The following is a 26,379-nucleotide window of genomic DNA, read 5'->3' as shown; positions in this document are numbered from 1 at the left end:
CATAAAACATTGCATATACTTGATCTACCATTCAATTAACATGCACCCAGCCCTATGTGCCCTATGTGCACTTAGATCTTACATTAGGGTGATCTATAAGTATTACAAAAGGAAGGTTTAGGCCTGGTGTAAGAATAATCTTGCCAGGTTAAAATGATGGTTTAAAACTTCACATAGAGGCAGAAGGTGCAGACCTGGATACATTTTTAACTGGGTACTTTAGTTGATAGTACAATCAGTCCTGCAGCCCAATAATAGCATTTATTTTGCAAGCCATGAGTACATGTTGTACTATATACTATGTTGTACTATATACTATGTGCCAATTAGGAATGCGTCATGTTTACCATGTTTAAAGGGAGAGCAGTACAAGACGTTCACCAGAGGTTAGTAGGAGTGAAGTACACACATTCCCATGGCCAAAAACAAGTTCAGGAAAAGAAGACAAATATCTAGGGGAATGCAACACAAAGGATGGTCATTTCTAGCAATGATATTTTCTTTAAAGCAACTTGTCATCAGGCAAATATGTTTTCAATGAGTTTCCAAATGAAGTCAGTGGTTTTATTCTCATCATAGTCAACATACTGACACCTCACAAATAATCCACTATTAACCATCAATAGGGATGAAATTAATGTTTCTAAGCAGGGCAATGTTCTGAAAGACACAAAATACTACAGCAATCTTGCTGATCATGCCAGGAGACTGGAGGAGGGCCCCTCTGGTCTTGTCCAGGCACCTTATCTTCATCAAAAGCCCTCTTCACAGAACACTTCAATTGCACATACGCCTCGTTGAAGCAAGCTTTCCCGGCATTCTTGTGTTTATTAGATGTGTTAAAGCCAGGTACAACTTGAATAAGCTGACCCCCCTAAACAATATAATCACAAAAGCAGACATAAAGGACATTGTTTTTTGAAAGGCACAGCTTTCCCCCAAAAAATTACATCAACAAAGTGTTTGAAACGGTGATGCAAAGTGTGCGATCTGTAATGGTATGCAGCTGTTGAGCCATAGGTGGAACCTGGAAATCTTACACACACTGATGTTGTTAAGATCTGCTGAGCATCCCACATGCATATTAATGAAATAAACATGCTTCCTACTGATGTACAGTTGCTTATGGTCATGAGGTAGCACCAATGCATTGTGGGTTCTATCGGTGGCACCAGTGACATGTGGTATACCTTCTAATTCAGAGAAATCGACCATGAAATCGTTCAGTGTAGATTTATCATCAGAAATTGGATGTAGTCATCCACACATCTGAGCATGGCACCCAGGACCTGGTTGAGGAGACCTGAAAAAACCTGGCTACAACATATTATCGCAATCTCTAACTATTTAATAAAAGGAAACAGTAGCACAGAAATATAATGCTGCCATAATGTTCACAATAGGTTGGAAGGCAGTCAAAATTAGTATTTCCAGCAAAAGTTCAGATGGAAAATGTTGTCCCAATGCCTGAATGGTGGTATGGTCCAACCTGTACTTGTTAAAGATGTGTCTTACCTACATGGATTTAAGGTCAACATTGGTTTTATTATGTATTCTTCCTCCTGCCAGGGGTGAGTGATGGACATATATGCAACATATAAATGTGATTTGTCAATGTTATAGATTCACACGTTTCATGGACATATTTAAAAAATATTATGAATAGATACGTGTCTAAATACAGACATGTAGCATGACAAGAATGTGAGCATGTTATATAACGTTTGTTATACACCCTAAATGTATTATTTAAATATATAAACATATACTGCAAAAAATACAATCTACACAAAATTGAAACAATTCATTCTTTTAAATTAATGTTAACACATATTTGAAAGTAAAAATAAACAACTGCAAATGAACAATTATAAATGTTAAAACAATTACATGGATTCACAAACTTATATCTATATCTACATCTATATCTATATATACATATATATATATATATATATATGTAATCTAGTGGTGGTTGCCACTAGATAGTTATAGTTAGGACCATTTTTTCCATAGATGGCGCATTTTTTGTTTAGCCAATAACTTTGACACCGTTCGCAGAATCTTCACAAAAGTTTCAAAACTTATACTTAGGTCAGTTCAGCTGATGTCTTAAAAGTTTCGGGGCGGGGGTTGAAATAAAGGGGGATCCCAAAACACTTTTTCCCCATTATGCGTCTATGGTTACTTTCAATTCTTTAGACATGCATACAGCGGATCTATACGTGGATTCACCCGCCACAGGTAGGATTTGATTGGCTGGTCACAACCTCAGAGCAATGTTGCAGCCTCCATTTTATTTCATCAGGAAACGGTCCTCAGGGTTGAAATCTTGACTGAATGTAGATTATTGGGTTAGAGGTTCCCTGACCCCATGGGTGTTATATACTTGTGGTAAATAAGTAAAAATGGGCTTTAAGTGCCTTAAAACATACTTTTATGGTTTCCAAAATCCGTGGATTCATCCAAAGTGCTCAGTGCAGCCCGCGGTGTAAATAAGAGGGTGGATCCGCAGATTTTGCGAAACATGAAAAAATAGATATAAATTCATACACCCATTCAAACACCCAAACACTGTAACAACCACTCTCACACCCCGAGAGACTGTCACATCCACACTCATACCCACACAGAAACTGTCACACCCACTCTCACACCCATGCTGACACTCTCACAATCAGACTCAGAGAAAGAGATACTCTTACACCCACTCTCAGATTGAGGCACATACTGTCATACTCCTTCTCACACCAAGACTGAGACTCTCACACTTACTCTCACATCCAGTCAGACATTGTCACATGTAGTCTCACATCCAGAGACACACTCGGACTCTCACTCTCTCACCCACACAGACAGTCTCATGGTCACTCTCACACTCAGAGAGACACTCTTACACCTATTTTCACATCCAGGCACACACTGTCACACTCTCTCTCACACCCAGACAGAGACTCTCACACTCAGGGGGTCATTCCAACCTCGGCGGTAAAAGGCGCTTACCGCCGTGCAGAAGACCGCCATAACACCGCTGCGGCCGCGGTAAACCGCCACGGTCATTCTGACCCACAACAGCCAAACCGCCAAAATACAGACATCCACAAAAGTCCGCCACACCAAAGGCCAGCGAGAAACTGACGATGACCAAACCTCCACCGTCACGCCAACAGAAATACGCCCATGCCATTACGACCCACGAATCCATGCGGCGGTCTTTCAACCGCGGTATTCCATTGGCGGTACACACCGCCGCGCTCAAAATACACACACACTTACAAAACACAACCACATTGGACAATTTGAAATACACACACCTGATACACATACAAACAACACTCCCACACACCCAATACAATATAAAACACACACCAACATCACCTACAAACCCCCACTACTAGAGATTCGTGAACACGCACAGAGAAAAGAGATCCGAGCACACAGATGCGCAATTCACTGTCACCCAGCAATATTACCACGCACTTCAAATTACACACCAATACACATCACCACACTTAGCACTACACAATCCACCCCACACATCACCCACACCACCCCATGGCACCGCAAAGACACCCCAGGTTTTCTAACGAAGAACTCAGGGTCATGGTGGAGGAAATTGTACGGGTAGAGCCACAGCTCTTCGGGACACAGGTGCAGCACACCACCATTGCCAGGAAGATGGAGCTATGGAGCAGAATAGTGGACAGGGTCAACGCTGTGGGACAGCACCCAAGAAATCGGGATGACATCAGGAAGCGGTGGAACGACCTACGGGGGAAGGTGCGTTCCATGGTATCCAGGCACAACATCGCGGTGCAGCGGACTGGCGGCGGACCCCCACCTCCTCCCCCAGAATTTATAACATGGGAGGAGCAGGTCTTGGCGATCCTGCAGCCTGAGGGCCTCGCAGGAGTAGGCGGAGGAATGGACTCTGGTAAGTCCAATCTTAACTACATCATCCCCCCCACCACACCAGCATGACAAATCATACCCCCACCCTCACCCTCACCCCCATCACAGCCAATCCTTGCAAATGTCTCACCATCACAACCCACCCATCCCAACACCAAGCCCTGCATGCGACCACAAAGCATGGACACCCATCACCTAAGCATGCCCACTGCACATACCCATCACCCCCCCCAAACCACCGTCACAAAAGCCCCCACACAGGAATGCAAGCACAGGAGTACACGGGCACCCACCCATTGCACGCTATGGCACACACAGAAGCAATAACCATACTTTTATACCCCTGCAGGACCCGAACGCCACGTCACCGCGCAGGAGGGTCCACAAATGTCCACTCCACCCCCAGAAGAGTCCCACAGTGATGACAGCTTCTCTGTCTCCCTGGATCTAGATGACCAGCCCGGCCCATCGGGGACCTCTGGACAGTCGGTTCCCCTCAGACAGCCACAGGCCACAGCAGACCTTCCCCCCTCTGGGAACACCAGCACAGCACCCACCCAGCGGGCCCATATCTCTGTCCCCAGGACACGTTAATCAGCGGTGTGTCCACCACTACACGGCACCCAGGTTAACCCACCACCCCAACAACAACAGGGACCTGGGGGCAGTGGTAGTGGGCACACGGTCCAGGGGACAGAGGCCCAGGGAAACAGGGGAACTGGGAGGGCTGCTATGCAACGGGGGGGGGACAGGCCTAGGGAACCCACTCTCCACGAGGCCCTCTCTTCCATCATGGGAGCATACCACCACTCCCAGGAGACGATGGCCACGGTCCTGGCCAGGTTTCAGGAGATCCAGCTTCTGCAGGAGCAACAGTATATGGGGTTCAGGGAGGAACTAAGAAACATCAGTTCCGCCATGGGCACCATCGTAGTGGCTTTGAATCAGGTAGTCACCACATTGCGGGACACCGTGGCACCACAAAGGGCCCCTGTCACTAGCATGGACCAAGAACTGCCTACCACCTCCGCCGGCGCTAGTGGACAGGAGGCCCCGACACAAGACCAACAGGCCACCAGAACCCCACCCCCTGCAGAAGGAGAACCACCCTGCAAGCGGGCCCTGAAATCCAGGAAGAAGACAGAGTAAGATGCCAAGACCCCCGCCAGCAAAGGATACCTCCCTGATAGTCATCCCACTGTCCCACATTGTCTCCCTGTCCACCCTTAAACTGCCCCTGCTCCACTTTCCACAGGCATTTGGACAATGCACCTGTGATACTGATAGTCTGGACTCTGCCATGGACAATCCTCCACTATCACCCCTCACCGACTTGCAACCACCCACCAATTTAGAACACTCTAATAAACACACTTATTGCACAAAACAATCTGGAGTCTGTCTGTGTTTTTATACAAATGTATTAGACATGACCGTGCCAAAATGTATATGTACATTGTGATGACAACATACCACTGTCACACAGCTGTAGTCCATGGGAAACAAAGCAGATGTCACGCAGTGGGGCCCACATCTCTGAAATCGGAAGGGAAAGTCACAACTCAGTTACCATACACTGGGGGAAAAGATCAGACAGTAGAGAGGTAGTACTCTTTAACTAAATGTAATATGCCGGTGTCGATCCTTACCTGTGTGTCATTGGAAATACTGCTGTATTACTGTGTTCCGGTTCTCTATGTCGTCCTCTTCGCCTTCCTCCTCTTCACTCTCCACAGGCTCCACAGCTGCTACAACACCACCATCAGGACCATCCTCCTGCAGAAAAGGCACCTGGCGTCGCAAAGCCAGGTTGTGAAGCATACAGCAGGCCACGATGATCTGGCACACTTTCTTTGGTGAGTACATTAGGGATCCACCTGTCATATGGAGGCACCTAAACCTGGCCTTCAGGAGGCCGAAGGTCCGCTCGATCACCCTCCTAGTACGCCCATGGGCCTCATTGTAGCGTTCCTCTGCCCTTGTCCTGGGATTCCTCACTGGGGTCAGTAGCCATGACAGGTTGGGGTAACCAGAGTCACCAATTAGCCACACACGGTGCCTCTGGAGTTGACCCATCACGTAAGGGATGCTGCTATTCCGCATGATGTACGTGTCATGCACTGAGCCAGGGAACTTGCCATTAACATGGGAGATGTACTGGTCTGCCAAACACACCATCTGGACATTCATGGAATGATAACTCTTCCTGTTCCTGTACACCTGTTCACTCCTGCTGGGGGGGACCAAAGCAACATGTGTCCCATCATGGCACCAATGATGTTGGGGATATGTCCAAGGGCATAGAAATCACCCTTCACTGTAGCCAATTCCCCCACCTCAGGGAAGACGATGTAACTCCGCATGTGTTTCAGCAGGGCAGACAACACTCTGGACAACACCTTGGAAAACATGGGCTGGGACATCCCTGATGATATGGCCACTGTTGTTTGAAATGACGCACTTGCTAGGAAATGGAGTACTGACAGAACCTGCACTAGAGGGGGGATCCCTGTGGGTTGGCGGATTGGTGACATCAGGTCTGGCTCTAGCTGGGCACACAGTTCCTGTATAGTGGCTCGGTCAAGCCTGTATGTCAGTATGACATGTCTTTCCTCCATTGTCGACAGGTCCACCAGCGGTCTGTACACGGGAAGATTCCCCCATCTCCTCGCATGTCCAAGCGGACGGTGCCTATGAAGGACAACAGCGAGCACAGAGTCAATCAACCCACAGGTACGTTCCCACAGCTTGCACAGAACACGATTCCCAATGCATTGTATGGCTTGTATGAGTGTTGATGCAAGGCCTAGGTATGTGTGACGCAGTAGAAATTAAGCCATGTGGGCCCTTGAAATGGCGGCTGCCTGACCTGTGAAGTGCGACAATGGGATGTGAGGTAAATGCGCTGGCGTGGCACACCGTGGCGCTAGGCGGTCGAAGACCGCGGCGCTAAGCAGCATTGGTTAACATTGAACCCTATGGGTCTCAGGAGCCAATGACGATGAGTACCGGCGGTCGCGGTACGCACCGCCGTGGTACGTACCGCCGCGGGCGTGACCGCCATTTTCTATCTGCTTAATCACTCGATACCTGATCTTCGACAGGAGACCTACACTGCAAGTGCTGCTGTGACCTCGGTCTGGAAGAGACAATGGCTCATGCGACTGGAGAAAGGGCCCCTGCCTTCACTGCTCAAGAATTGGAGAAACTCGTGGATGGGGTCCTCCCCCAGTATGCGCTACTCTACGGTCCTCCAGACCAACAGGTAAGTACACTGGGACCATGCTTTGTGGCCAATGCCTGTGTTGAGTCGGGTGGATGAAAGATGGTGGGGAGGGGAGCGAATGAGGCATGCATCAGACGACGGATGACAGGATGTGCCACATGGCAAGGGTAGGGATGGGGGGCCACTCACATTGAGGGTGCAGAAGGTGATGACTATTTTTCTCCCCCTGTACATTTCACATAGGTCAGCGCCCACCAGAAGATAGCGTGCCATCGCCAAGGACGTCCGGACCCTGGGGGTCCACCACAGACGGGGCACCCACTGCCGTAAGAGATGGGAGGACATCCGACGCTGGAGCAGGAAGACGGCGGAGGCTCAGCTGGGGATGGCCTCCCAACGTGGGAGGGGTGTCAGTCGTACTTTGACCCCTCTGATGTCCCGGATCCTGGCGGTGGCCTACCCCGATTTGGATGGGCGCGTGAGGACATCACAGCAGACACAAGGGGGTGAGTACAAACTCATTCTGCTGACTTTGCACGCAGTGGAGGTGTCTGGGTGGGGGAGGAGGGCTGTGGGTCTCCCTAGGCCAGGGCAATTTCTGTAGGCTAGGCCCCTCCGTAAGGCATGGCCCTGTGCCCTCGCCCCCCACCTCTGTAGGGTGCCAAGTACAGCTATTCATGGCCCTGTGTCATCTATGTGTGCAGTTGTCGTCCATAGGCTTGTAGGCCATGTCCCACGGATTGAGTAGTGGACCCCAAGTGCGTGGCGTAGTGCAGGGGGCTTCTGTGTCTGTCCTCTCCGCCAACGGTGTCGCCAATTCATGCACTCAACATGTCTTTATTTCTCCCCCCCCCCCCTTTTTTGTGGTCTTCCTGTTCATGTGTGCATTAGCATCATCAGGCAGAGGAGAAGTGGCATCGGAGCACAAGGGAGCTGCATCCCACATGGCCCTGGAGGGCCATGCAACGGAGTCCGAATACACCAGTGGGACGGAGGGCGAGGGGAGCTCCACAGCGGGGACCCGTGCAGACATTAGTGACAGCGACTCGTCCTCTGAAGGGAGCTCCCTTGTGGTGGCGGCAACATCCGTGCCCCCCGCAACAACAGGTACAGCCGCCACCCAGCGCACCAGCACCGCCCTCCCAGCAGCCCCTCAGCGTTTGCCCCGTGCCCGCTCACCCAGGAAGGTGGGCATCTCCTTCGCCCCAGGCACCTCAGGCCCTGCCCCTGTCACCCCTGCTGCCCTCAGTGAGGAGGTCATTGACCTCCTGAGGACGCTCATTGTTGGGCAGTCTACCCTTTTGAATGCCATCCAGGGTGTAGAAAGGGAGGTGCACCAGAGTAGTGCATACCTGGAGGGCATTCATTCTGGTCAGGCTGCCCATCAGCGATCGTTCAACACTCTGGCCTCAGCACTGATGGCAGCAATTGTCCCTGTCTCTAGCCTCCCCCCTCCAACTTCCTCCACCCATACCCTATCACCTGTACCTCTGCCTATCCCAGACACACCATCAGACCAGCCTGCACACACCTCAACACCCAAGGGAAGCTCATCCAGACATAAGCACCACACATCACACAAGCATTCACACAAGCAACATCCACATACAGACATACCAACACCCACTGCCTCCACTGTGTCCCCCTCCTCCTCCTCTCCCTCCCTGTCACGTCTCCACTCACACCTGCATGCACAACATCTTCAGCCACTACGTCCATCACCAGCACACCCACCAGAACCCCCCGCACACGTGCAGTCACCACCCCCACTACCATTTACACGTCCCCTGTGTCCTCTCCCAGTGTGTCTGTGACCCCCTCTTCCAAGCTACACAAACGCAGGCAGCCACCCACCCAACAGCCATCCACCTCACGACAGCATCCAGCCCAAGCACCTGCACCCAAAGACACCAGACTGAAAACTCCTACAACCACAACCTCTTCCTCCACTCCCATACCCACTACACCTACCCGTCCCTCTCTTCCTAAATTGCTTTTCCTTTCCAAACTTGACCTCTTTCCAGCAACTCCCCCACCCCGTCCATCTCATAGGACTCCAATCAGCACCTCAGCCACCACAAAACCGGGCCCTGTAAAGACAGTTTGCCATGGACTGTGGAGTCCCCCACCCTCAAGGGCAGCCAGTTCAGGAAGGAGCCAAGGCACGGCCAGCCCACCCCCGGTAAAGCATCCGAAGATTGCCAGTGGCCGGCGCGAGAGGCCGAAGACACCAGGGACCAAAATTCCTACCATGGCTCCGGCAGGAAGTGTGGTGCCACCTGGCACACCGCCAAAGGTGGGAAAGGGCCACAGGCGAACAGGGAAGGGTGGGAAGGGCAGAACGCCCGACAAGTCCGCCAGCAGGCCAGCTGGCCAGGAGGGCCACGCCAGCCCCATCCCAGGTGGGCAGGAGGACACCCACAGGCCCGGTACTGCAGCCCAGGAGGGCCCCGCAAGCCACACGACAGATGGGCAGGAAGGCACCGCCAGCCACAGGTCAGGTGGCGAATGACCTCCATGCCATGGCCGGATCCGCTGAGCTGGACACTCATCCGAAGCACCGCTGAACAGGACCCTTCATCTCAAGCACCGCTGCACTGGGCCCTTCATCTCAAGCACCGCTGAACAGGGCACCGCCGTCTCAAGCACCGCTGAACAGGGCACCGCCGTCTCAAGCACCGCTGCACTGGGCACCGCCGTCTCAAGCACCGCTGAACAGGACACTGCCGTCTCAAGCACCGCTGAACAGGGCACCGCCGTCTCAAGCACCGCTGAACAGGGCACCGCCGTCTCAAGCACCGCTGAACAGGGCACCGCCGTCTCAAGCACCACTGAACAGGGCACCGCCGTCTCAAGCACCGCTGAACTGGGCCCTTCATCTCAAGGACCGCTGGCCCATTGGCAGAAGGGGCAGGCCCGCATCTGTGTCGGGCAGGGCTGCACGAAGCACTCTGGGCACCAGGCCCCCTCCAGAACCAGTGGAGACTGTTATCCACTTGAGAGACTGTGGCTTTGCACTCCCCAGGATTGCACAGTGGGCAAACCACCCACTGTAGAGACTTGAGAGACTGTGGCTTTGCACTCCCCAGGATTGCACAGTGGGCAAACCACCCACTGTAGAGACTTGAGAGACTGTGGCTTTGCACTCCCCAGGATGTATCAGTGGGCAACCCACCCACTGTGGAGACTTGAGAGACTGTGGCTTTGCACTCCCCAGGATGGAACAGTGGCCATTGAGGCCCCTCGTGGATCTGGCATCGTGGACTCATCAGGCTGAGGTGCCCCCCCTTCGCTTCCCCCTAAGGTGCCTGTAGTTTTCCTATCTGATGCCCCTGCAGTGTTCTCTCCGTTGGAGTCAGGTATCCTGTGTGGGCTTTGCCCATGTGATTTGGGCCCAGTGGTCCACTAACAATGACTGCTACAAATATCGGACTTGAGAATTTATGTATATAAAGGTTTTAGATATGTGATATGTTTTTAAGCCAGTAATACAATATATTCGACTGTTTATAATCATTTCCTTTTGTCTTTGCATTCTTCCGGGGGGTTTGGGGGGGGTAACTGTGATGTATTGCTATGCATTGATGTGTGTGTTGTAGTGGGTGAGGGTGGGGGTGGGTGTGTGGCACATGTGTGTCCCCGTAATTTTTTGCCTCCCCCCTCCCCTGTGTCGTAGGTACTCACCGTAGTCTTCTGCGCCGGCGTTCGTGCTCCTGGTAGAGGAGCAGGAAGACAATCGCTGGGAGGATGTGGAGTTCGGGTTCCATGCTGTCCAGATTCCTCGTGGGGTGTATGGAGGTGAGCGTTTTCCTTTGAATGGCTGTTTCCGCCGTGTTTTTATCGGCGGGGCTACCGCCCCGGAAAAGGTGGCGGATTGGTGGGTTGTGATAGGGTGGGCGGTACATTGACTCCCGCCTGTCTGTTGGCGGTGACCGCCGCGCTGTTTGTTTGTCCCGCCGTGGCGGGCGGTGTGTTGAAGTGGCGGTCTCTGTTGGCGGTTTCCGCCAGGGTCGGAATTCCATTTTTTTTACCGCCAGCCTGTTGGCGGATTTCCCGCAGCTTTACCACCGACCGCCAGGGTTGGAATGACCCCCTCAGTGTTACACCCAGTGAAACATTGTGACACATAGGCGGTCATTCCGACCCTGGCGGTAAAAGCCGCCAGGGCCGGGGACCGCGGATGCACCGCCAACAGGCTGGCGGTGCATCCCTGGGTCAGAAACGGGAAACCGGCGGTGTACCGCTGGTTTCCCGCTGCCCTGGGGAATCCTCCACGCCGGCGCTGCTTGCAGCGCCGCCATGGGGATTCCGACCGCCATCCTGTTCCTGGCGGTTTTCGCCGCCAGGAACAGGATGGCGGTAAGGGGTGTCGTGGGGCCCCTGGGGGCCCCTGCAGTGGGCACTGCAGGGGCCCCCGTAACAGGGCCCCACCAAGATTTTCAGTGTCTGCCAGGCAGACACTGAAAATCGCGACGGGTGCAACTGCACCCGTCGCACCCTTTCCACTCCGCCGGCTCCATTCGGAGCCGGCATCCTCGTGGAAGGGGGTTTCCCGCTGGACTGGCGGGCGGCCTTCTGGCGGTCGCCCGCCAGCCCAGCGGGAAACTCAGAATAACCGCGGCGGTCTTCTGACGGCGCAGCGGTATTCTGGCGGCTCCCGCCGGCCCTGCGGTTACCGCGGCCGGCGGGAGTCAGAATGACCCCCATAGTCTCACACTCAGCGACACACTCTGACACTCACTTGCACACCCACTCAGAAACTCTCACACCCAGAGAGATGTTCTTACGCTTTTTCTCTCACCCATGAACACACTCTGACACTCAGTCTGACACACATACAGAGACTCTCAGGTGCACTCTCACAGCAAGATGGCACTGTCACATGCACTCTCACACTTACAGAGACAGTCTTACACCACACACTAAAACAGACACTCTCACACCTATTCACACAACCAAGCACATACTCTCACACTCAGAGATACTGTTACACCCACTTTCTCATTGAGGTAGACACTATTACACTCCCTCTCTCAACCCAGACGATACTCTCAAACTCACTCTCACACCAATGCAGACACTCTCACACTCACTCTTACACTCAGAGAGACACTGTCACAACCATTTTCAAATCCAAAGTCAGACTGTTGCACTTACTCTCATACTGAAGCTCTCTCACACTCACACTCATAGTGATGTTCTTACGCTTTGTCTCACATCCACGGACACGCTCTGACACTCAGTCTGACCCACATAGAGAGACTCTCAGATGCACTCTCACAGCAAGATAGCCACTGTCAGATTCTCTCTCACACTCTCATACCCACTCTCACACCCATGCAGACACACTCACTTTGACACTCAGAGAGAGATACTCTTACACCCTTTCTCAGATTGAGGCAGAGACTGTCACACTCCCTCTCACACCAAGACTGAGACTGTCACACTCACACCTAGACAGACACTCACACACATAGTTCAACACCCAGAGGCACACTCTAACACTCACTGTCACACCCACACAGACATTCTCATTCTCAGTCCCACACTTAGAGAGACACTCTTGCACCTACTCTTACATCCATTGGGCACTGTCACACTCCCTCTCACACCCAGACAGAGATTCTCATATACAGTCTGATACTAATAGAGATTGTGACACATAGGGCTAAGTTTACAAGAAACTGGTGAAGTGCGGAGCTGCACCAAAAAACGTAGCGCCCTGCTGCACCAGTTTTGTAATGCAGGGAGGCATCGTATATACAAGAATATGGCACACCCCTGGGGTTCCCCCTGCGCTGGCGCTAAATTAAGAAGGCTGTACCAATGCAGGCATCCTTGCACCATAGTGCAAGGGTGTCTGTGTTGAGGAGCATGATTGTTTATGTGCAGAAAGGTGCCCCTTTCTGCATATATACAATCATCCATAGCATTTTGCCTCTTCTCTCTGTGCTGCAGAATGCAGCACGCATAGAAAAAGCAAACAATTAGAGGAATAAAAGTATTCTTCCTTGTTGTGCCATGCTAACGCCACACCTAGAGTGGCATTGTTTTTGCCGCTGCCTCAGATTTACAAATTCTTGTAACTCTGGGGCAGCATAAAAAGCAATGGGTGTTGTGGTGGAACACCCACCTCAACTACTTTTTCATGCCCCTCTGATGCAGATAACTACGTCAGAGGGGCCCATATTTACAATGAGGCGTAAAGCCCCAAAAAGTGGCGTAATACCTCCTTGTAAATATGGAGAAGTGGTTAGCGCCACCAGAGGGTCACGAAAAGTGATACTCCGGTGACACTCCGGCCTTGTAAATCTGGCCTATAGTCTCACACCCAGAGACACACACTGACACTCACCCTCACATGGAGACATGCACTATCACATTCACTCTTACAGCAGGAGAAACACTGTCACAGCTGTCTCACAGCTAGAGAGATGCTGTAAAATCAAGTGTCCAGACAGACAGTTAGTACAAAAGGGTCCTGGGGCCAATATGTGGGCACTGATGCATATAAATGAGCTAGGGTATGAGTTCTATTACTAAATAAATGTAAATTAATATGGCACATAGAAACAATTGTGTATAGGATGTTAGAATTATTTTCTGGGGGGGGATTCACGGGTGGATTTGTGGATCCGTATGATAATTTTAAAAAGTAAGTATTTACATTTTTTTAAATTAATGTATGGTTAATGTGTTGGCTCTGAGAAGAGATGATGTGTAGGTGACACCTACTGATGACAGGGGATGCAGTCTCTCATGTTATGCAGGAACACCTTGTTGCCTGTCTGTTAGATGAACTCCATCATTTCTGTATGTACCCTCCTTGTCAAATCATAAGTTGTTGTGATATACAGAGTCCATGTTATGGTCCCTGAGGATTGCAGATACAGTTTTATTAACATGTTTCCTAGATTTGTTTATTAGCGGGCAAAATTGATTTGACCAGTTCCACTTCTGTCTTTGGCAAATGTTTGAAAATTCAAAGAGAGTTTGTGTGTAAAGTGTCATTATTTTCCAAAGGTATCCTTCATTGGGATTTCCAAACCAACACCTGTAACTATGACTTGGTCAAGTCATTGCCTCCACTGTGCACAATCATAAGGTCTGCATGTTGGCAATCCTTAATGGTTTCAACCAAAGGGAATAATTGATGCCACTTTAACCCTATCTACCAAACCCAAGTAACATCCACATTAGATAATGGGTCCCTGTCAATACCACTTCATTTTACACTCTCTATGGCCCAAACCCCAAAGCTGTGTCCCACAATCCACACTCTGCGCATCTTGGAGGTAATCTGAAGAACCACACAGGAAATGGCTGCAGGTGAATGAGGCTGGTATGAAATAAGATTCTCTTAAAATGGAGGGTAGAAGGTAGGATCTGAAAGAACAGATTTATTTGGCTCTTGAAGGTATGTTTATTGATGGATTTGGTCGTGAGGTTAAGTAGATTGTAAGTGAATGTTGGATTGGGTTTGCAAACATTGGAAAACAGTATTACTGCCTGTGATACAGGCAGAAACTGTTATAAACTTGTGACCTGCTGCTTCAGAATGTTGCAGACTGTGTAACCGTTGTAACACAGCTACAGAAGCATGACAGGGAAGGTATACAAAAAATAAGTAGACTGTGACTTCATCATTGTAAATGTAGGAGCAATAATGATTTGCAGTAATTATTTGACGTTCAGATCTGCTTTTGTGTAGAAAAAAAATGTTGAAATGGATGCGTGTTTTTCATGTATTAAAAAATAATTTTTGGATTTCCCTGCGGATCCATCTGCAGATTTACACGGGGGCCATACTGAGCTCAGCAGTGGATCCAGTGAAAACTCCTAATGCATTGGGTGGTCTTTTGAGGAGTGTTAGAAAGGGTTAAGTATAGAAGCCAGTCATAAATGTTAGAACAGAAGATTCAGATATTACATTCAGATGAAAGAGAGATTGTGATTGGTTTTCTGATTGACTAACCTTGAAACCAAATGTGCAAAGATTGCCATTTCATGGTTGCCTGCTGTGAGAGTGGATTTCCTTTCTTGTGGTGGGTTTTCTGTACAGTTTTCAGTGAGAAGAAATTCTAACTGATACTTCAAGGCAAATACACACTGCAACAAGCACACTTATCAGTTATGTGTAGTAAAATGGACTTTATGTTAGAAGATATTAGTAAAGGAATGGATGAATAGTATGTGAATGCATATCAGTAGTTTGGTACCAAAATGTCATCAGAACTATAGATTAGTTTGTAATTGATACAAAGAAATTATACAAGCCAGCAAATAACTGACTAAAAGGATTTAGTAGAAATTAAAAGAGGTGCTTAGTGGGCATTTCTATATTGTTTCAGCATAATTAACTGACCCATGAGCTGTGTTGAAGCTAGTATACAGAATGCAGTGATTATTTATTAAAACATTAAAAATGTTGTACTTAGTATTAAAAAGCGAAATGTCTATGCCTATAATAATAATATAGATATTTACAAAAGCAATGGAGAACTCATAGAGAGTTACATATATGTTGAGAAATGACGGAGATTGTTTCACTAGCAGTTAGAGACATAATTGAACCATTCTACTTATAAGTGCAACTGTGAATGTTTACTGTTATTTTCAATTAGCATTAAAAAAAAGCTGCTTGCGAAGTCTTAAAATGTTATTTTGTGAAATGATGAGCACAGACACATAGCCCAGATTTGAGAGGGCCCAGCTCATCCTTGCACCACATTAGCTTCATTTATTTACGCTTATGTGGCCCAATGAGGCCAAATTTGCCGCAACATATTTAGAAAGTGGCACAATGCATGCATTGCACCACTTTGTAACCCCGTGTGCCACATTATGCCTGCACCAGACATAATGTATGCAGGAGGGGCGATCCCCCGGTAAGGGGAACGCAAAAATGACGCAGCGGAATCTAGGAGATTCCACTGCACCATTTTCAGTGGCTATTTTTAACGCCTGCACTGAGCAGGCATTAAAAGGGGTCATACCATTGTATTCAATGGGCCCCTATGTAATCTGCAGAATTAGCGCCACCATTTTGGTGCTAATCCTGCATAGTACATCAATAGCATCAAAAAAAGTTAGGTTGTCGCCCCTACCCTCGCCTTGGTGCACTAAGGGGTACAAGAAAAGTGGCGCTACAATGGATGCAGCACCACTTTTCTTAAACCCTGTCCATAGTTTTATGTTTAAGAAAACTTGGTACTACAGAATGGGACAGATTTAACAGCTCCTAGCGCTACCTTGCACCACTTTAGTGCCATTTCCTTACTCTAATGTGGCTCAACAAGGCCAAAATCGCTATGCCAAATTTACAAAGTGGTGCAATGCATGCACTGTGGCACTTTGTAACCCTTTGTGCCAAATTATGCCTACAAAAGGCAAAATGTATGCAAAGGGGACATTCCTCCACGAGGGGGCCTGAAAAAATGGCACTGTTGGAAAGTGGGTTATTGGTAAGGGAAGGTAAGTACCTATACTTAGCAATAGGCTACTAACCCACACTAGGTCCAGTTTGGTCTCAGTAAATTAATCCTCGCTCAACCCTCGGTACCTTGGCAACGAGCAACAAGGCTTAACTTAGGAGACAGGTGTGTGAGGCATTTAAAAATCACAAAACAGTAAATAAGTAAAACACAAAACACAATAAAAATCCAACTCAAATTTATAAAAAAAGATATTTGTATCTTCAAAATGACACAAAAATGATTACAATTTGATAAGGGGAACCAAAGATATGAATTGTTAGCGTAATAATGTTTTCTAGTGCATAGAAACTAAAAGCACCAATCTGATCATCTGGTCACACTCGACCGGGGCAAAGTCAAAATTTGAGGCTGACCCCAATGGAGCTCTGCTCAGCTACAAAAAACAGGAGGCCTCGGTCAAAAGTTTACCTTCGGACTTAAGGGCATATTTATACTCTGTTTGCGCTGTTTTAGCATCATTTTGTTTTACGTTAAAAGCGTGCAAACTTACCTTCATATTTATATTTTGAGGCTAGACACGTCTAGCATCACAATATTGGGGTTAGCGCATTTATTTGGATGTGTAAACCCACCTTGCATCAATAAGATGCAAGGTAGGCGTTCCAGTTCAAAAAATTACTCTAAGCCCATAGTTTCATATTTATCCCCATGCAAAAATGGTGCACACCATAGAATGGGCCCACAGGTGCCCAACCCAAGCCCCAGGAACACCCCCACCCACACCAGAGGGACACCAGAGGATGGAGGACCGACACCCAGGTGAGTAAGGTAAGTATTTTTTAAATTTTCTGTAAAGTGCCACTGGGGGCCCTTACATAAGTCCCCCTGCCTGGCACTTGGTCTAATGGCCATGCCCAGAGGACACTGGCCCCCTGTGCTGGTCATTGGGGTGGTGGGCATGACTCCTGCCTACACTTAGACAGGAATCATGTATGTGGCTGCTTGTGCATAAGAAAATGATGCTATGCTCCTTAGCGGCAGAAATTTTGCTGCTAACCTGTCTGTCATAATTGTCTGGCGCACAACCTCCATTTCTCATGCCGCCACACCCACCCAGCAGGCATCATTTTTTGTGATGCCAGCCTATTCTTAGCACCGGGTGGCGCCATTCCTTAAATGTGGTGCCTAGCTGGCACTGTAGAATGACGCAAGCCGGTACTAATATTTTTTCTGAAATACTGCATTAGCGCAGTTTTGCTGCAAAAGCCATAAATATGGGCCCCAGTCTTTTTCTTAAAGATTTTTCTCACCAGGACGAAGTCACCAATCTGATCCAACCTCCCTGGAGCCTTCTTCAGATAAACGTCGCAGGAGACTGCGGTGAAGAATTCTACCTTCGGATTCAGATGATTTTTCAGGACGGAAATCTTCATCCGGGCCGAAGTTGAAATTGGATCCGACGTCCTTGGAGCCCTCCTTGATTATGCTCTTGGGAAATCCTGGACAACTTTTTACGTTCTAACTTTGTCACGTTTTTGTTACTTTTTGTCTCTGCCGTTGGACGACCCTCCACAGCAAGCCGATTTTGAGTTGATGTTGTCGGATTGCCTTTCCAGGATTCCCCGGTGAAATCCTGTAAGTCTGGGGCTCTGGAGCTTTTCAGCAGGACGAACCTGTAAATCAGGCTGAGTCGCAGTTGACATAAGCTGGCTTGACTCACGACATCGGGTCGGTCCCTTTATGGAGCTTTTTACCAAAAGTTCTCCGATCTTCTCCAAACTTCTGGATCTTCTTCCAGAAGGTCTTTGAAGGTCTTTTAGGAGTCCACAGCTCACCCCAAGGTTTCAGGAGCTCTGAGTTGCTCCTTGAGGGTTAGCACTCCATCTCCCAGATTGCACTTGGCTCAAACTCCAATATGACCACTGGACTTGGTCAGCTGGTCAGTTTCTTCAGGATTTCATTCAACGGAGTCTGTTTAGCTATTTTCTACCTTTTGCAAACAGGGAGTCCCTTCTTGAACCAGTTGAAGCCAGGCAAAGTCCATTTGGTGGTGAAGCCCAAGTGTGCAGCTGGTGCAGTCCTTTGGAGGGCAGTGTCCAGGTGCAGACCAGGGGTCGAGCAGGGCACTCGTTCTTCTGCTGTTGTTCCTTGTAGGGATCTGAGTTGTGGCTGCAGCTTTGCCATATTTATCCTTGCTCCTGGGGTGGAAAGTAGGGGAGGCCAATTGTCTAATCACAGTCAGGCTACCATCCTCTTGGATGACCACTTTCTGGCTAATGTGGCAAAATTCAATCGCAGGGAGCAACATTCTTTAAAAATTCAAAATGGCAGAATCTAAATTTAAACTTTTAGGTCTGGCTGAGTACACCCACTGGTGTGGCTAAAATTCCTTAACACACCCCTTTCCTGCCCTCTCCTAATCTAATCAAGGAAGCACCTGGTTGTCTCGGATTTCAGGAAATGGGGGAGGTCCTGAGCTGCTGCGAATGTCCTTCCCTTCTTTGAAGACCGGTTTGGCTGCTCTCCCCATCCTGTTTCACCATCTGCTGAGGCAGATCTCCCTCAGACACTTCCTTTGTCTTCAGCCCAGACCACTTCACACCTCATCAAGGCAGCCTGCCAGAGGCTGGCCAATCAGAGAAGGGCACTACAGAGCTGGAAACTTTCAAGTAGAGTTCTAAAACTCTTTTCCCCCTGAGCTAGTAATATTAAATTCAACAATGGCAAGTTATTGGATTTATTATAACAATCAGTTTGATACCAAACCTGAAATATCTAGCTCCTTTTGGGACTTCTATAATTAAAAATAAAGGCCCTCATTACAACATTGGCGGTAACTACCGCCAAGGCGACGGCCGTCAACATGCAGCCACCATGGCTACCAGCCGTCTACGCGTATCATGACTGCCAACGGTATTCTGCCAGAATGCTGGCGGAACACCGCAGACGGTCATGGCGGCGGACGGCGGTAAGGCGGTGCTGCTGACACAGCAGCACCACCACTCCAGCAAAACACCGCCGACCATATCATGAGCAATGATATGGCCTGGCGGTGTTTTGTTGGCGGACACTGCTGCTGACAGTAGCGCCGAGGACCGTCTCCAGCCAGAGAACCCCCTGCAAGCAGGTAAGTCAGATTCTCCGACAGGAGAGGAGGCTGGGGGGTGTTGTGTGTATGTGGGGAGAGTGTGTGTGTATGTTTTGGAATGCATGCATGCGGGTGAGAGTTGCGTTGAATGCTGCATGAATGAGTGATTGTGAGTGTTGTGTGTTGTGAATACATGTGTGTGACAAGGTATGTTGGTGTGTGTTGCGGTGTGTGGGTATGGATGTGTGCATGCGTGGGTGGTGGTGGTGGGTATGCATGTCTGCATGTGTGTATATGGATGCGCAAGTGGGTGTGTATATGTGCAGGAGGCAGGAGAGGGAGGGGGAGGGTGGGGAGGACTTTGGGGAGGGGGAGGGGGAGGGGGAAACCCCTATCAGTGCCAGGGAAGGGATTCCCTGGCACTGATAGTGCCTACCGCCATGGTTTTCGTGGCGGTAAGTTTGGCATGAAAACCATGGCGGTAGGCCGGGTCGTAATCCCAAGGATGGGAATGTGATGACCGCCGGGCTGGAGAACGAAGTCTCCAGCCCAGCGGCCGTTACCACCCTGACGGTCTGTGTGTTAAAGTGGCGATCTTTGATGGCGGTTACCGCCAGGGACAAAATCCCATTTTTTTTACCGCCAGCCTGTTGTCGGTATTAACTCCGCTTTAACACTGACCGTCAGAGTTGTATTGAAGGCCAAAGTCTCCCCGTTTTAGCCTACGGAGCCCATCCACTACAATGAGGGAAACATTTATTTGGCTATTTTTCCTCCACCAGGGCTTATAAAACATCTTTTATAAGGTTCCTGTTTATAGTTACACTGCACCTAACCCTGGGGGCACCTAGGGCACACCTTAGGGGTAACTTATATGTAAGTATAAGGTAGTTTAAGACTGTGGAATTACCTTTAATTCCAAAGTCGAATTTGAAGATAACTTTAATTTAAAAGCGGCAAGCAAGGCAGGCCTGCCTTTAAAATAACACTGGGCACCTCAGCAGTGCTTCTATGGGTGCCCTACCTATGTTGGGGGTCCCTAAACCTACATGTCCTACCATATACTAGGGACCTATAGGTAGATTAATACTACTAATTATAATTAGCCTAATTTGCATAAACATATCAATCAGAGCACAGGTCTTGGGACTGTTTAGCAGTGCCCAGGGCACAACCAGAGTGAGGAAAACACCAGCAAAAAGTGAAAAATGGGAACAAAAAGTTAGGGGGCCTCTGCAATCAGCCCAGTTTTCTCACAAGCACAAAGAAATCTAAGAGATATCTTTGTGTCATTTTTTTCAGCACTTTTAACACCTGCTCAGAGCAGGCATTAAAAGGAGGCACACTGTAGGAAGTTGGCTCTGTATGCACTATTTCAAAGTAAGTAATAGCATGCACAGAGTCCAAGGGTTCCCCTTAGAGGCAAGATAGTGGCAAAAAGAGATAATTCTAATGCTCTATTTTGTGGTAGTGTGGTCGAGCAGTAGGCTTATCAGAGGGTAGTGTTAAGCATGTGTACACACAGGTAATAAATGAGGAACACACACTCAAGGACAATTCCAGGCCAATAGGTTTTTGTATAGAAAAATATATTTTCTTAGTTTATTTTAAGAACCACAGGTTCAAGATTTACAAGTAATACTTCAAATGAAAGGTATTTCACTTAGATACTTTAGGAACTTTGAATCAGCAGAATAGCATGTACAGTTTTCACAAAAATGGCAATAAGCTATTTTAAAACTAGACAGTGCATTTTTCAACAGTTCCTGGGGGAGGTAAGTGTGTGTTAGTTTTGCAGGTAAGTAAACCACCTACAGGGTTCAAAGTTGGGTCCAAGGTAGCCCACTGTTGGGGGTTCAGGGCAACCCCAAAGTTACAACACCAGCAGCTCAGGGCCGGTCAGGTGCAGAGGTCAAAGTGGTGCCCAAAACTCATAGGCTTCAATGGAGAAGGGGGTGCCCCGGTTCCAGTCTGCCAGCAGGTGGGTACCCGCGTCTTCGGAGGGCAGACCAGGGGGGTTTTGTAGGGCACCGGGGGGAACACAAGTCAGCACAAAAAGTACACCCTCAGCGGCACGGGGGCGGCCGGGTGCAGAGTGCAAACAGGCGTCGGGTTTGCAATGGAGTTCAAAGGGAGACCCAGGGGTCTCTTCAGCGAAGCAGGCAGGCAAGGGGGGGGGGCTCCTCGGGGTAGCCACCACCTGGGCAAGGGAGAGGGCCACCTGGGGGTCGCTTCTTCATTGGAGGTCGGATCCTTTAGGTCCTGGGGGCTGCGGGTGCAGTGTCTATACCAGGCGTCAAGTTCTTAGAAGCAGGCAGTCGCGGTCAGGGGGAGCCTCTGGATTTCCTCTGCAGGCGTCGCTGGGGGGGCTCAGGGGGTCAACTCTGGCTACTCACAGGGTCGCAGTCGCCGGGGAGTCCTCCCTGTAGTGTTGGTTCTCCGCAGGTCGAGCCGGGGGCGTCGGGTGCAGAGTGGAAAGTCTCACGCTTCCGGCGGGAAACATGTGGTCTTTAAAAGTTGCTTCTATGTTGCAAAGTTGCAGTCTTTGTGGAACAGGGCCGCTGTCCTCGGGAGTTCTTGGTCCTTTTAGATGCAGGGTAGTCCTCTGAGGCTTCCGAGGTCGCTGGACCCTGGGGTACGTGTCGCTGTTGCAGTTTTTCTTGAAGTGGGGAGACAGGCCAGTAGGGCTGGGGCCAAAGCAGTTGGTGTCTCCGTCTTCTCTGCAGGGCTTTCAGGTCAGCAGTCCTTCTTCGTCTTAGGTTGCAGGAATCTATCTTGCTTGGTTCTGGGGGCCCCTAAATACTCAATTTAGGGGTGTGTTTAGGTCTGGGGGGTTAGTAGCCAATGGCTACTGTCCTGTCCTTGAGGGTGGCTACACCCTCTTTGTGCCTCCTCCCTGAGGGGAGGGAGGCACATCCCTAATCCTATTGGGGGAATCCTCCATCTGCAAGATGGAGGATTTCTAAAAGTCAGAGTCACCTCAGCTCAGGACACCTTAGGGGCTGTCCTGACTGGCCAGTGACTCCTCCTTGTTTTTTTCATTATCTCCTCCAAAAGTGGGGCCGTGGCCGGAGGGGGCGGGCATCTCCACTAGCTGGAGTGCCCTGGGGTGCTGTAACAAAGGGGGTGAGCCTTTGAGGCTCACCGCCAGGTGTTACAGCACCTGCAGGGGGAGGTGAGAAGCATCTCCACCCAGTACACGCTTTGTTACTAGCCACAGAGTGACAAAGGCACTCTCCACATGTGGCCAGCAACATGTCTGGTGTGTGGCAGGCTGGTAAAACTAGTCAGCCCACACTGGAAGTCTGGTATGTTTTCAGGGGGCATCTCTAAGATGCCCTCTGGGGTGTATTTCACAATAAAATGTACACTGGCATCAGTGTGCATTTATTGTGCTAAGAAGTTTGATACCAAACTTCCCAGTTTTCAGTGTAGCCATTATGGTGCTGTGGAGTTCGTGTATGACAGACTCCCAGACTATATACTCTTATGGCTACCCTGCACTTACAATGTCTAAGGTTTTGCTTAGACACTGTAGGGGCATAGTGCTCATGCACCTATGCCCTCACCTATGGTATAGTGCACCCTGCCTTTGGGCTGTAAGGCCATAGGCAGTGTGAGGTTGGCATGGCACCCTGAGGGGAGTGCCATGTCGACTTAGTCATTTTCTCTCCACCAGCACACACAAGCTGGCAAGCAGTGTGTCTGTGCTGAGTGAGGGGGTCTCCAGGGTGGCATAAGACATGCTGCAGCCCTTAGAGACCTTCCCTGGCATCAGGGCCCTTGGTACCAGGGGTACCAGTTACAAGGGACTTACCTGGATGCCAGGGTGTGCCAATTGTGGAAACAAAGGTACAGGTTAGGGAAAGAACACTGGTGCTGGGGCCTGGTTAGCAGGCCTCAGCACACTTTCAAATCATAACTTGGCATCAGCAAAGGCAAAAAGTCAGGGGGTAACCACGCCAAGGAGGCATTTCCTTACACACACCATTTCTTACAATGGGCCTAAATGGGCTTTGTAGGATTAGCGTCAACATTTTTGACACTAATCCTGCAAAGCTCCGAACTAGCATCAACATTTTTTACGCTAGTTCCCTAAATACTGCCATGGTGTGCTGTATCTCTCGATACGGCACCCATATGCTGGTGATAGTGGGGGCATTAAAGGGCACAAGAAAGTAGTGCTGCATTGGGTGCAGCACCATTTTTCTTACTACTGACCTAATGTGTTTAAGAAGCTTTGTACAGCCCAAATAGTACAGATAACAGAACCTTTAAGTGAAATGCAAATAGATGAAAAAAGTGAAAACTTTCTTGTTGGATTATGAAACAATATTCTGAGTTTAAGTAAGATATTAGTTTGCACAATCCTATACCAAGGTATTTATACACTATAGTAAAGGTACAGTACTTATGTCGCAAAATAAAGAATGGAGCTAGGAACACTAGCAGCCAATTGATGGATACACTGATACATCTACGCCAACACTTATATATACGCTAACAGACCTTTCAGACATATTCAGGGAGATTCTGATGGATACACTAACACATCCAGCTCACATTGATGGATACATATATACCTAGGTGTATATACCTAGGTACACACTGATACATTCACTGACACAGCCAGGCACACACTAGCATATACACTTTTACATGTAGGGACACATTGCTGCATACACTAAGACAGTTAGGCACTCACTGATGCATACACTGATACACGTAATGCATATACTGACACATCCAGGCACACACTTGCACACCCAGCTACAGACAAATGCAAAGTGTAATATACCCAGATGCATAGTAATGAGTGAGATACACAGGCATACACAACTGCATACAGTGGCATTCTTAGGGGGATAGTGATGCAAACATTAACCCACCCAGGAACACACTAATGCATACAGTGACACATAGAGGTACACATTCATGCATACACTGACATATGCAGCGAGACAGTCATATATACACCCATACACACAGGTCAAAGTGATGGATAGGCTGATGCACTGAGGCAAGCATTGATGCATAGGATGACACACCCAGGTTGATACTGATGCAGTCAATCCATGTATATTTACTATGAATTGTATTTTGTATTAGAAAATATTCTGTTTAAGTTTTTTTCTGTAAAGCTAGATGTAATGTTTCTTTGTTTTTCAGATATATATTTCCACATATATAAGAAGATTCAAAATGCCTAACAAAACAGAAAGAAGAAGAAAGCAGAAACAGCCATACTACCTTGTTAAAAATGACAGTAAAAAAGAGTAAGGTGGAAAATGTCAAGAGAAGGAAAACACTCATTGGTAAGGGTACTAGGGATTTTATTTTAAAATATGCCGTAAAATGCTAAATGAGACAAATACATCAATTAAGAGGAGAAGCCCGTAACATAGTGAGAAAGAGGAACAAATTGATGTGAAAATTAGGAAATCTAAGAAAAAAACTTTCAGACAAAAACAGTTTAAGAAATTAAGAGTAAAAATGTTTTGAAACAGAATAGTTCAAAATTTATGGAAGAAGTAGAAGAAGTATAAGAGAAGAGCTGATGTTCTAAAGCAAAAGCATTGTGCAGCGAATGTAATTTAGAAAGCATTTGTTGTGAAGAGGAAACTTTTTACCTTAAAATTAAACAGAATGAAGACACTAGACAAAACAGTCATGTGCATGAGGAAAAGAACATTGAGAAAAAGACTTATTATAAAAACCCATTTTTGAAAGATTTTTAAAGGTGAATGGATGCACACATCTAGTACAGAACCGTATTTTAATGAAGAGAGTTATTTGCAAGAGCGTATTGTAGTGCATGCTGTTGACACAAATGGTCATTGTTATGAAGTGAAAGACGGCATTCCCGTAGAAAAAGAAGAGATAGATCCTACGGAGGTCGAAGAATTGATAAAATTGATAGTTGAAAAAGTAGAAGGAAGGCATAAACAGGCTCTTGTGTACAACTGGAAGTGTAGTAGCATTTGTAGACCTCAACAGGAATCTTTTGAGAAATTGAACATTGTTTAAGACAATTTTCATGGAGAAGTCTGAAACAGAAAATTCAAATGCTTCAAGGATTAGATCCATGCAAAGTCAGAAAACACAAATTTACAAGGGCATTAATTGGTATGTCTTTAAAGAAAATGTGTAGAAGTACTTTTCATCACTTTAAAAAGTTAGTTGTGCATCATTCAAAAATGTGAAATTTTGTAAGGAATCTTTATTTTGTAAAAAGTCCAGCTTTATGCTTCGGAGATTTGAATGGAGCTCTCTTTACATGGTACTGTGGCAGAGGTTGAGAAGGCTTGTGACAACATTCAGTTATGTTTCTTTGGCCCTGAAGAAAACAGTAGGGAGAAATAGGAGGTAGTGATTGGAGGTGTAGGGGAAATGGACACAGAGATAAGTGTTGGCAAAATTTGGAAAGGAGATAGACACTCTATGGGGCATATTTACAAGCTTATAGCAACACAGGAGCGTCACTTTTTGTAATGCTCCGGTGGTGCTGTGCACTGCGCCGTATTTACAAGGTGGCGTTAAGCCACATTTTGTGGCTTAAAGCCACTTTGTTAATTGAGCACCTTCACACGCACAATTTGTGTGGACTCAGTGTACAGTGGGTGTTGCTGTGGGCATTCCAGCGGCAACACCCATTGCATTTTGACGCTGCCCCAGATTTATGAGATTTTGTAAACCTGAGGCAGCACCAAAATCTT

At 48.2% G+C, this 26,379-nt stretch overlaps 1 long non-coding RNA gene across 1 annotated transcript in view; it reads left to right on the top strand.

Annotated features, from left to right (window-relative positions):
* LOC138247454 (uncharacterized) overlaps positions 1 to 26,379 on the top strand; it is a 51,425-nt gene that overhangs the window by 6,570 nt on the left and 18,476 nt on the right. Inside the window, exon 2 of the long non-coding RNA XR_011194509.1 lies at positions 24,833 to 24,978. This is a non-coding gene — a long non-coding RNA (uncharacterized lncRNA). The remainder of the gene's footprint in view (positions 1 to 24,832; positions 24,979 to 26,379) is intronic.

The sequence above is a fragment of the Pleurodeles waltl genome, chromosome 7 (assembly GCF_031143425.1).
Source record: "Pleurodeles waltl isolate 20211129_DDA chromosome 7, aPleWal1.hap1.20221129, whole genome shotgun sequence".
NCBI lineage: Eukaryota > Metazoa > Chordata > Amphibia > Caudata > Salamandridae > Pleurodeles > Pleurodeles waltl.
This window is presented reverse-complemented; position numbering and strand designations above follow the sequence as displayed.